This window comes from Pinus tabuliformis, chromosome 4_2, assembly GCF_031772625.1.
Source record: "Pinus tabuliformis cultivar Carrire ecotype Pingquan chromosome 4_2, CPIR1, whole genome shotgun sequence".
Lineage (NCBI taxonomy): Eukaryota > Viridiplantae > Streptophyta > Pinopsida > Pinales > Pinaceae > Pinus > Pinus tabuliformis.
In genome coordinates this window covers 236,175,244-236,188,863 of record NC_142304.1, presented here as the reverse complement: position 1 = coordinate 236,188,863, position 13,620 = coordinate 236,175,244, and the positions used below count along the sequence as shown (strand labels likewise).

Here is a 13,620-nt window from a genome sequence, read left to right as displayed (position 1 = left end):
CCTCTTGTGCCACAACTTGCATAGGTTATCATTGCCATGTACCAAAGCCCAAACAAGTTTTCCCTTCAACCTATATGAATTTCCTTCTTTAACCTCGATGGCCTAGTGTATCGTTTAAGCCAATATCCTCTAAACAAGTGAGCACTTGCCCATTCTTGAATATGACCTCATATCCCCTATCCTCATCATTGAGACTAAGATTAATTACTTCTTCAGTTTTGGTACAAGCATCACATCCTTAGTTTCCAATGTTCCTCCTGACTCGAGCTAGAACTTAATAGCTTCCTCTCCCTTCACTACATACTTGGCATCATAACCAAGCTCCACATGAACCCCTGAGTCTTTCTCCATCAAATTGTTAAACAACTCCTGTGCTTTTGCCAAATGGTGCATCCAAGCACCAAGCACTCTTGGTGATGGTGTCGGTAGATAGACAGGAGAACAATGAGAAGTCCTTCTCAAACTTCACTGCAAACTCATCAACTTGAACCTCTGTTGATCTAAGTAACCGGATTCATTCTATAGGGCCCACGAATCCGAATCCGTCGTGTCCGACACGATTCTCTCGAAATTCGTGTCCAAAAAACATGACACGTCGTGTCCTATTTTGACATGTCGAATCCCCCAGCGTGTCACAATGTTGGCAGCGTGTCACGATTTTGGAAATCGTGTCCTGTTTTCCAGGACTCGTTAGGCGGCAAAAGTGACCTGCGCGGGTATGAAAAGGCCGCATTTGGTCATTACAGCCACGCATATTTTCATTTGGCAAGCATTTTCGCAGCTTAATGATCAAGTCTAGGCCCTAGTATTGATATGCTATTCATGGTAATGTTAAATTCTTAAAGTAAAAGTGAGATTAAGGAGAATGTCACTTTTACTTAAATTTTTAACATTACCATGAAATGACTCAGGATGTTTGAGAGTGGTTCCGGCCTCATTGGATTTCATATGGAGAAAGTAGAATTTTAGATTTCATTCAAAATCCAGCAGACTTATCAGTTTTTCAGGATTTTAGGATTGGGGGATTGCAATGTTTCCATTGAATTTTGTCATGTATTAGGGTATGGAACTCGTATTTAATCAAGAGCACCAAACCAAGAGCTCTGAAAATGTCGCTCCCGCTCCCCACTTTCACTCCCACTCCCAAGTAACACTGTTCCTGATGATATGGGTCTAGACACCAGTGTTGAGTTGGCATTGGCCAACATGGATCTCAATTATCCAGTGCTAGAGCCTGTTAGATTTGATGACTTAGAGGGGTCATCCTCCACACCAGCGAATGCAGAGGCGACTATGGATACCGGGGAGGAGGAGGATGCGGAGGAGAGCAATGGGGACCATGATGATGAGGACATTGATGTTGATTCTGATGCTGATTGATGCCTTGAGGCTTGTATACTTGTTGCAGAGGAGAGCAGTGGGGACCATGATGATGAGGAAATTGATGCTAATTCTAATGCTGATTGATGCCTTGAGGCTTGTATACCTGTAGTTGTTTTATATTTTCTATTTCTATTTGTCATTGGCATTGCACCAGCACTACCTATGTAACACATTTTGATTTGATGACTTAATGAGAAAACTATAGTTTTCAGTGTGTTTATCTTACTATCTTGTAGTTGTAAGTTGTCTTTCAGTTATGAATTATGAATCATGATTTATGTGACCAGTACCACTGACATGTATTTGAATTTTGTATGTACTATGCATGCTAATAGCTATAGATGAAGATCTATGTTTGAAATCAATAAATTTGTATCATTAATTAAAATTTGTGTAAGAAATATCTAATTTTTAATATATATATATATATATATTTTAATAAAATAATATATAATAAATCCTACGTGTCTTGCTCCGGGGGGTCAACGTGTCTGAATCCGACACCACGAATCCCAAATCCTACGAATCCTGAATCTCCGTGTCAGGTGACTTAGCTGTTGATGTTGTTCTCTGTTGCGACTTCTCATTCCCCTTCTCCAAAAACTATGATGCATGGTGCCCATTCTTATCACAAATGAAATACCCGAGCTTGCTCAAGTCCTCCTACTGTGGCTAAAAGGTTACCCCCTCATTATTACACTTAGAACCTGTCCTTTTTCCCTTCTTGGCTATACTAACTAGGGCCAAGTTCTCCTCTCCATCTCCTTACCTTTTGTCCTTAGACTTATCCTGAGCCTCTTCCCAAGCAAAGATGCCCTTGACAAATGGTTTCCATGATTTGGGAAAATCATATAGTGCCATAATTACGAGTTCTACATCCTCCTCCTTTGCCCAATTGTTGTAAGTTGGTCACATGTTTGGGTGATCATTATGAGATAACTAGTCACATTATCAGATCTTGACATCTGGATGGATTTGAGCTAATTTCCCATGATCATCTTCCTTTTCATGTTGTCACTGTAGAATAGGTCCACTAGAGCCTTAAACATATCTCTAGTTGAATGCTACTCTGCCAAATGCAAGATCAAATGATCCTTTACAACATCCATGATCAACCTCTGAGCTTTGATGTCCTCCTCATGAACCGCCTTAGAATGTTGCATTTGTCGATATCAGAACAACCTTTTTTGTAATCTCCCAAAGGTCATGCTCCTTTAAAAGCAAGTTCAACCTCACCTTTGAAGACATGAAGTTAGACACTCCATTCAACCAGTATTCAAACTCAAGCCTAGTTGTTGCCATCTAAATCTAATAATTCCATCGATGTGCTAAGTTCGTCTAGCATCGACAAGGAAAAATAGTGTTGCTAGTTTATAGATATGCTAAGATCTCCTTGTGGATTTGTGTTTTGGTCCTTCAAGACACCCACAAAAATTGATTTCTGCCAAACCCTTGACCGGAACAATCTCCCTCTGTAGTATGCCCTCCACCAACCTACAAGTTGTTCTAACAAACTATTGTTCCATACAAACCTTGTGCAATCTAATAAAAATCACTACGTTCAACATACCTTGCTGACTATTTTCCATATTCTCTTCCTATTGTATGTGTTGCACCTACTACGTGACCATACGACTAATTGTCATACCGCATTGTTGTCTCTACTGGGCTCTCGTATGGCCTATATGCATCACTTCTTGTACTATTGTAAATTTTCCATACGGCGCATACGGCACCTAGCAGCTCTAGCCGCTATCACTTATTTTGCAACTTACCACCATACATTCATACCACAACTGCACTTCGTTGTCTTATGAGCTCAACATACAGTGATCGTTGTCTCTAACTCGTGCATATAGCGCAACGTCCAACACATTCAACTGCCAATTTTCCCTGTATGACCATGTCTCACATCAATGCCATCCATGTACAACTACGCAGTCTCATGTCCTTTCATATAGTTGTCAATTTTCTACGTACAACCAACTCCCAATGTATGCTCTTACAATTTGTACATTGATTTCTACAATTTCACAACACTTGTATGAATCATTGAGACAACTATACGAATTTTTGGCTTTTATGCCTCGTGTGCAATACTTTTAGAAATTGGCTTCCCTCGGAGACAACACTTTGATACAATGTTAATTTCCATCCCAGCTATTGGCTATTTGTTCTTTAGTAAATACCTTGTTGTAAATTAATTAATTTATTGCATATCTACTAAATAAAGCTACTACTAAAATTTTAACACGTAAATAAAAAGATGACAACAAAAGCGAAAAAAAACAGTACCAATCTCAAACACATGCACACATAAATTTATACCCATCAAATATGTTGTTTCATTAATAAATATCATTAACATAGTAGGGCTCCCTTACTGGGAAAATAACCCTCTAAGGAACAATACAAATAGCAAAAACCTAAAAAATTTCCAACTAATCAAACCCTTAAAACTCCTCCTCCAATGTTGTTGGCTATTGGATCCTTCTCCGTTGCTTCCCCTTGTTCTTCTCCCGTTGGACCTTGCACACTTGGATGAATGTCCTTCTCCACCCAATTACTAAGATCTCATTAGCTCATTGCATTGTGCTCACTTGGTGTGTCTTCTCCCTTAACTTAGCGTCCTTTTATAAATTTGAATTATTGACTAAATCCATAACCTAATCTCCAAAGTGATTGACAGTTGAGGTAGGATCTCCACTTCATTTGAGATCAATAGCTGAGATTCATCTAATTCACTAATGCAAATAACCTTTGCATTTTATTAAATTAACTCAATTCTTATTATAAAAGTCATTCACTTTAGTAATTTCTTTAATTAAAGCAATTGCTTAGGTTAAAGGTTCTTTTGGACAACTTCCACACACCTAGACATTTAGACCTTGTTGAAATATTGGTAGCTCAGAAGGTATCTCTGATTGGAAAAGCCCTTGAAGCCTTCCGATTTGGTTAATGGGCTTTGCACCCAATGTGCAGGTGTTTGTTGGGGTTTTGCACCCAAGGAAAAGCATTTAATATATTTTGTATTGAGTTGAGATGAGTCAACTTAAGAAATGGAAGGTTGGCTAAGGCACATGAAGGGTCGGTTGGAAACGAAAAGTCATGACAACTTAGGAGTCACACCCCTTCGCATGGCCTTATAACAGCTATAAATTGACCATTGTGTTTGGTGAGTTGGAAGGTGAATTTGGAAGCAGAATTCAGAGCTTTGAAGTAAGGTCTAAAGGAGTAGACCATGGCCTAAAGGACAAGGCCGAGGGCTAAAGAAAGAGTGTCGAGCCCTAGAATGGACTCACTATGGGTTGGCAGCACAAAGGAAGTTCAGTCGAAGTGGAGTAGGAAGGCCGCAGGACTGTTGGGCTCTATGCAGGGAGGTTGAGGCCTATAAAAGAGAGCTCGCAAGCTTGTCGATGCTTGAAAATTCTCCCATGCCCTTTGCTCCTTGCTCCCAAACACCCACAACAAACCCACAGCAAACTAAACAAGTGAATGTGTAAATAGAATCGGGAAATACGCCTTTATAACACCATGCAGGTTCTTGATTTTCGGATTCTTGTCCGAAAATCGGGACACATTCCAGATTCAAAATGTCCTAAACAGGACACGTTCTGAATTCGAAGTGTCTCGATCGGACACGACGTGTCCCAATTTTCGGAAACGAATCTGCCCGAATCGTGTCCGATTTGCCGGATTCGCAACACATAGGGACTAGGGGGCGAATCTGATTTCATAGAATCATAGTAATAATAAAAAAGATATTAAAAATTTAAAATTCACCATTAAGATTTGTAATTGCTTCGAGCTTGTAAGCATAACAAGCTATACTATATCGTATTACACACAACCATTGTTGTCAAAAGCATCCCCCCAACTCCGACCCTAAAATCGTACTCTGACATTGAAAATCCCACTCCCTAACAAGACTATATAGCCACACTCTCGAAATTGCTCCCACATCCCAAAAAAGTGCTCCCTAAGCGCTCTGTCCGCACTCTAGCAAAGCTTCTTGTGCATCTCCTCACTCACTTGGATGCTCCTACACGAACATGAAAAGAGTTTTAAAAAATCTAATCTTTTGTGTGGAGGTGGGACCTAGGGTAGGTTTAAGTTTGAGAAAAAAGTGAGCACGAGTTTAAAACACCTCTTCCCCCTCTCTTTTCCTCATTCTTTCATCTTGTTTGCTTGAGGTTCGAGGAGAGAACAAAGGGGAGAGAAAAAAATTTAGGGCAGATTTGTGAAAGCTTGAAGGAGAGAGCAAAGGAGAGATTGGAGGAGTGAACAAAAAGGAGAAAGAGGAGATAACAAAGCAACCATATGTCTTAAGTTTCAACTTCTCAAGAGCTAAAGAGGTAAGTGCAAACCCCAACTCCTTCCTTTCCTTGTATTCTTTGTTAGTAGTTTTTTTGGTCTCCCTACTCTTTCCCATTCCTCCTTCTAACTCATTTTATTGCAAGTTGTTCATCTAAGATTTGAGAAAAATGGTATATTATTGTGGTTTATCATTCCATTTTTGGTTCTCATGGTGTTGGTGGGAAATAGTATCAAAGGGAGGAAATGGAAAAGGAGATAGTGGTCACACTCAAATTAACCCAATGTATGATGATGAGGAAGGGTTGAAGGTGGCGAGGATGAAGAAGGCAATGAAGGTGGAAAAGGTTCATTAACACCCTTGCAGAGATATGTGACAAAATTGAGAGGGGGAAAGGTGGTGGAACCACTAAATTTATATCCTCGTGATTGTCATCAAGGAAAGCATTATACCTATTCATATACCCAAGTGAGGAGGCATCTTTGTTGGGTAATGGAGAGTGATGATAATAAGGGTGCCATTGGGATCTCAATGTGCCCTAAGATGTCAAATGAAGAAAGGCAAAAATATATCAAAACAGAGAAGGTTGTACAAAAAAACCATGGTAAAAAACAAAAACTTCAATCGGGTGCAAATATGTCTCCATTCCCTCGTGGAACTTATGGAACCTATAAATCTAGAAGAACAATAGCAAATTTACTTAATATTAGTGGGAGGGATGAAGTAGATGCATAAATAGTGTGGTTTCTCTATGTTCGTGATATACTAACCAATGTGTTTCACTCCCCCTATTGGGATGATTTGGTTAAGGCCATCAACAAAGCCCCTAGATGATATAAGAGCCATGGCTATGAGAGAGCTAGAACTTTGTTCTTAGTCAAAGAAAAAGAAAAAATTCAAAGGACTATGACACGATTTAAGATGAGTGGGGGGGTTTTAGGGTATCCATTGTATCAATGTTAGAAACCAACATTTGATAAATGTTCTTGGTGTTTCCACTTGTGGTGCAGTGTCTCTTACAACGCATGACTCCTCCACGATCATTACATCTTCTCAAAACATTGCAACTCTTCTATTAACATATAACGTTGTTGGTACTACTAATGTGGTCCAAGTAATCACTAAAAATGTGGCAAAATGTAAGGGAGAGAGAAAAATCATTGAGCAAGCTTATCCATACATATTTTGGTCCAGGTGTTTGGTGCACACATTGAACCTTTTGATGCATGATAGTGTCAATGCATAGAATTGTCAAGTATAAAGAATGTGGATGGATTAATAAGTTATACAACAAACGGAAGCAACTCATCAAATTTATGACAAAGCATACAAGGGTGATTTACTTTTATCGCACTTACTCCAAGTTGCAACTGATTAAAACTACAAAAACCAGAAATAAGCATTGATAAAGATGGTGCTAAAGTAGTGAAGGAAATTCTTCTTGCCAAACCTTTTTGGCCACGGGTTAGATATGCTTTACAATTCACCAAGCCAATTTATCACATGATCAAGTTTGCAAATTTAGATAGGCCAACCATTGGCAAGGTGTATAAGCAAATGGATGGCATCTTGGGGTTGAACATGGACCAATCAAAGAGATTGGTTTATGTTCATTATGACTTGAGATTGTTATTCCATTACTATGAGCAAGTAAAAACAAATAAATACTTTACACTTCGAGACAAAATCTAGTGGAGGATAATTTGGAGGATAGAGTGTTGTATTTAGAAAAATTGGAGAATGCTCTTACAAATGATGATGATCGTGTTGAGATGTCACCCCCAACTACTGCCACAATCCCCATGTCCAAGACTCCAGCTACAATAGCATGGGCTTCATCTTCAGTTATGAAGCTTCTGCATCCACCTACTTCTATACCACCATGTGAAGGCCCATGCAATAATCGTTGTGACGTAAGGAAGAGAGAATAGTATATAGAGAATCATAGATATTAGAAAAGTGTTTCTCCTTCTTCACTACATTATTTGTCATTGATGATAGATTAGTGTTTTAGGCCTTTTGAACTTCATACTTCAATGTGTAGATGGATTATTTTGTAATGTTCACAGTTGTTGAATAACCAATTTCAATGATAAGTTAATGGTCTACTTTCATTTGTATGGCTTAAAATTTAGTATGTAATTGCTAGAATCTAGATGGTTGATGCTCGAATGATTAATCATTAATGTACCATGGATACCATTTCTATCTTGATTCTTCATTTATTTATAAATATGCATGTTTTCATATACTTTGCAACTCATTTAGCATTTTGTGTGATTTTTTTCATATAAAAACAATGTCATATATATATGGAGCGCCCTACAAGCATATATAAATATATAAATATATAAATATATATATATATAGAGAGAGAGAGAGAGAGAGAGAATAGTATATAGAGAATCATTGATATTAGAAAAGTGTTTCTCCTTCTTCACTACATTATTTGTCATTGATGATAGATTAGTGTTTTAGGCCTTTTGAACTTCATACTTCAATGTGTAGATGGATTATTTTGTAATGTTCACAGTTGTTGAATAACCAATTCCAATGATAAGTTAATGGTCTACTTTCATTTATATGGCTTAAAATTTAGTATGTAATTGCTAGAATCTAGATGGTTGATGCTCGAATGATTAATCATTAATGTACCATGGATACCATTTCTATCTCGATCTTCATTTATTTATAAATATGCATCTTTTCATATACTTAGCAACTCATTTGGCATTTTGCGTGAATTTTTTCATATATATATGGAGCGCCCTACAAGCATATATAAATATATATATATATATATATATATATATATATATATATATGCAGGACAGTCTGCTCAAAAGGATCTTTGGAAAATGACACTCACGCTCTCAAAAAAGCTCCCACTTTGCTCTGCACTCTAGCAACATGGTCGCAACCTTTACACTTACAAATTTTGAAAAGGCTCGAGCAATTTAAAAAAGGAATCAGTGGCATTATTGGCCGTTATAAATGAGAAAAATGTAGTTTAGCTTTAGGAACTTAAGTGTAACTAATTTCAATTTGAAATAAGTTCCATGAAAGGTCTGTGAAACAGAGAATTGTTTCTATAGTAGATTTTCTTCCTCATATTTCTTGTTAATGATGATTATGTTAAAACATAAAAGGCATTCCCTTCTCAATACACTCTTAGACACTTTTATAACTGTGCAAAACCACTATAAACAACTTTGGTTCTGTAAAGAAATTACATTAATATTTTAGATTAGAAAGGTGATTGAATAGGAATTTATTCGAACATTTAGTAACCAATCCAAGTCACCATTATCAGATTGTTTTCACAACACTTGAGGTTGGGAAGGTGGAAGCACAAAACTTGAATGACTCCTAGAATCCCATGTACATTATGTAAATGCTTAGATGACCTAGAAAATGAAAATAAGAAGGGCAATAACCACTAGGATCAACCCTTTGAAATGTTTCATTTCATGTGTTTTTAACCTGGAGGCTCTCTACTTGCTGGAATGTTGTTGCTAAAAATACAAAATTAAAATCCACCAAAACCCAAATTGAAACCCATCATACAAACCCATGTTTTGAGATGCAATTCTACAATAGATTTAGATTCAGTGCAATATAAAAATAATGGGTGAGAAAAATAATCGTAGTGTCCAATCATCAATGTCCATGATTGTCAAAATTGAAGACATATGCCCAGAATATCCCTTAAATCTGCTCGAAACATCTTGGGGATGGTCGGCAAGTCCCCGGGTCCCCAATGAAGTTCCCAGCAATTTAGTCATGTCTCCAATGGGTCCCATGTTCCCAAAACATAGGAATGATGAGTATGTGGGTTTTTCCCGAGGGTCGAGGTCCCATACAACATAGATTTAATCTCAAAAGTCATTTTTTAGGGGTGCACCCAACATTCCCCCTTTTCACAAGGTACTTATCAAGTTTTGCTTTCAAAAGAGAACATCCCTTTTGAAGAGAAACAACCCCAAGTGATTTTTTGTGCATTCTCTTCAAAAGGGTACAACAGGAAACATCCCTCTTGGAGTTTCCACATCCTAAGAGCATTAGGATCATGAGAAGTGCACTCCCTACCAATGTTTTAAAACGCGGACTCAGAGTCAGAAGTGGCCAAGGGTCAACTCTGACTCGGTATCGACTCAAACTAGTTGATTTCAATGACTCGGTCTTTGTAAAAAGTACATTAAATATTTAATTTTAATAAAAAGTCATATTTTTAAAGATTTTCATTCATGTTTCCAATCTCAAAGCATTAGAATAATAGAGAGAAGACAACACTTGATCAAAGCATGCTCATGAATATATCTATTATATCAAAATGGCACAAAGTGCATTGTCAAATACATGTAATATATAGAGATCAAAACAAAAACACATAACCAATGTTGCTCCAAAGATCGCCCAAGAACCTCCTCGATGCTGCTCCAAAAACCAACTCCAACTACTCACAAAATGCTCACATAAATGCAATGAGATAGTTGTGAGAAAATATGAGGGGGTTGGGTCACCTTTATAGGCATGGGAGAAGAATAGAGGGGCTAGGAAATAGTTTAAACAAAAAAAAAAATCGATTTCAACTCCTCCCAGCCCGCTTTTTTTCCTGTCGTCGAGACCGACTGGTTTAAGTCAGGCTCGGTTGGTCCAGCCGATCCATTACTGAACTGACCAAATCGGAGACCAACTTGGCAGGTTCGGTAACAAACCAGTTGTCGAACCAGATATTTGACCTAGTCAGTCCGGGCAGGGGTATAACTCGCTCAACCAAGATGATTCCGAGTCAGACCAGCCTAGTTTTAAAACTAGGCTCCCTACCCTTGGGCAATGGAAATATGTACCTAGGAAACACTTAAATTTTGATGTTGTTAAAATTGGGGCAATGGAAATATGTACCTAGGAAACACTTAAATTTTGATGTTGTTAAAATTGGCAACTAGGGCCAAACTCCATGTGGATCACCTTATTTATGGCTTCTGATATTTTTCCTAGATTCCTCTCATCGAGCGGTGTAGGATTGATCTAAAGATCATCCAATTCCGATAAGTATTTATGGAGATATGAATTTATTTTGATTATAGACAAATTGTCAAGGTCAGCCAACAAACTTATGTAGGCTCAAAAGCCCAACAGTGATGTCTATTCATCCTCAACGTTTGCATATAAATACAAGGAGCATTCTCCTCATTTGGACAATTCAATTCACTCATCTTCTCTCTCTCTCTCCTATGCATAAAAGGAGCCTCTCTCTCTCTCACACGTGTGGCTGAAAGGACGACGTCCTAGGGCAAGGAAGACGCAGAAAGAAGCACGCTAGGGCAGCAAGTCATCTCTTTTACCAGCGTTAACCAAGCGTTGACCTTCCAAAAGTGCGGATTGGGTGTGGTTGCCTCTCCTAGCCAGGCCACAATTTTTGGCACGAAAATTGAGGTGATCTGACCTCTAGTTTGGCCAGTGTTGACTGCCCTAGTTTAGGGCTGCAATTGACTTCAGAAATCTGCAAATTGACTGAACTTTTGGGGTTGTTCAAGGGTTGTTTCTTTAGGCTGTTCGAAGACAAGTTGACCGGAAATTGACCAAGTAATTTTGAGGTCAATTTCAACTAGTTTGACCAAGTTTGACTTTGTTGATCTAGGGTTTGTTGTTGCTGATATAAAATTACAGAATTCAGATTGTGTACTATTTCTCTCTGTTGAACTATTGAAGATAAAAGAAGATTTGATCAAAGGGTTTCCCCACATTGGGGTATGTCTTTGGCTAGCCACCACATCTTGTGTCTCTTGTCTTGGCTTGTTTTCTGTTGATCATTTAATGTTCTATCTGCACTTTACTTAATGTATATGTGATTGCTAATCTGTGGCTAATAAGAAGAAAAGTAAGTAAGCTGCTCTAAGCATAGAACATACCATAATTTAACATGGTATCAGAGCTGAGGTGAAGACAAAGCCCAAGCAAGAGCAAGAGCAATCACCGAAGAGAAGGTTGGCAAGGCTATCTTAAAGAAATCATGGGGTCCTCAACACACTTCCCTACTGAAGACAAACTTCGCGAGAAGTTTGACTATCACAAATAGAAGATGTCTCTCAATCTAACATTAGAAGAACAGGAAGTGTTGGACCATGTGAGAGGCAGAATTGTTGAGCCTCCATCAAATGCATCTGCTATTGCTAGGAACAAATGGACCAAGGGAGAAGTCAAAGCAAGGAAAATCATCCGCGACTCTATCGACAAGCGCTTGGTGGCCTATGGTTCCACGCTGAACACCTCCAAGGAAATCTACGATAGACTAGTGAGTTTATTTAAAGTTAATGATGCAAATCAAGTCTTGTTTCTTAGAAATAAGCTGAAGAAAATTAAGAAGGGCAAAGATGAGAGTATGCAAGCATATTTCTTAGGGATCACCGAGATCAAGAACGATCTCCTATCTATTGGGGAAGTAATTCCCGACAGGGAAATGACACTCATAACTCTTGGAGGACTGCCATTTGAATGGTATATATTCAATACTACTCTTCTCAACAATAATGTAATTCCTACATTTGAGGAATTAATGGCCCGATGCATTCAAGAAGAAACAAGGATGGAAGAGCAAGAAGTGTCCATACTTAAAGGTCATCCCTCTGCCTTTTCTTCTCATACTAAAAGAAGAAACAGTTCTGAGGCTAAATTCAAAGGAAAGGTTGGACCAAAGGGTGGAAGAAAAGAACGATGTTACAATTGCAATAAAACGGGTCACTATGCGAGGGAGTGCCCTGATAAAAGGGACTCACACTGGGATGACGATAAAAATCCCTCTCATGGCAATCAAAGGAATGGCAAGTCAAATGGCAGAGGTAAACGAAGTGTCAAAAATCAAGGAAGAGGACAACCATTCAAGAAGGCAAGAAATTCCAGGTATAAATCTAACATTTTTAACAATAAGCAAAATGAATATTATCTACCAGCAGCTCTATCTACTACTGCTCCCCCAGACTCACTGGGAAATTGGGTTATTGATAGTGGTGCCTCAAGGCACTTCACTGGTTACAAAGAAGCTCTCTATAATCTGATAGAGAAGGAAACCAACCTGGAAATTGTTCTTGGAGATAATTCAAAATATCCCGTGAAAGGCGTAGGAAATGTCACTCTTCAATTGAATTAGGTTAATACCATCCACTTACAAGATGTATTATATGTACCTAATCTCAAAAAGAACCCGGTGTCCATTTCGGCAATGGAAGACAAAGGCTACAAGGTGGCCTTTAGCGATCACAAGGTACGTGTATGGAAAGAGAACTTTAAAGACGCTTTTACTCTTGGATTTCGAGTTGATTCATTATATCATGACGGAGGAAGTCCGCTAGGTGTCATGTCTTGTGACACATCTCTTCAGTCCGAACTATGGCATCGGAGGTTTGCTCACTTTCATTATAAAGCTCTACCCAATGTAAGAAAAATGGTGACCAGGATGCCCGAGTTCAGATTAGAGCAAGAAGGTGTATGTCAAGGATGTGTCGAAGGAAAGCTCAAAAGGGGACCATTCCCCTCAAGCCAAAGCAAGACCTTCGATATATTGTAGTTGGTTCACTCAGACATATCTGGTATGATACCTATGAACTCCTTGGGAGGATATTTATATTACCTCACTTTTACAGATGATTATTCTCACAAGACTTGGATATACTTCTTGAAAAAGAAGGATGAAGTGTTCCCCTAGTTTCGGCACTTCAAAGCCTTGATCAAGAATCAAACCGAAAATAAGCTCAAGACCTTAAGGACTGATAATGGGACTAAATATGAATCCAATGAGTTTCATGACTTTTGCAAAGAGGCTACCATTAAGAGGGAGACTACTACACCATACACTCCTGAGCAGAATGGTGTGGCGAAAAGGAAGAATCATACAATTGTGGAAATTGTTCGTGCTATGCTCC

General features: G+C 38.5%; 1 protein-coding gene across 1 annotated transcript in view; it reads right to left on the bottom strand.

Moving 5' to 3' along the window:
- LOC149168927 (uncharacterized) overlaps nucleotides 1-13,620 on the bottom strand; it is a 214,279-nt gene that overhangs the window by 48,923 nt on the left and 151,736 nt on the right. The gene's annotated exons all lie outside the window — the stretch shown is intronic.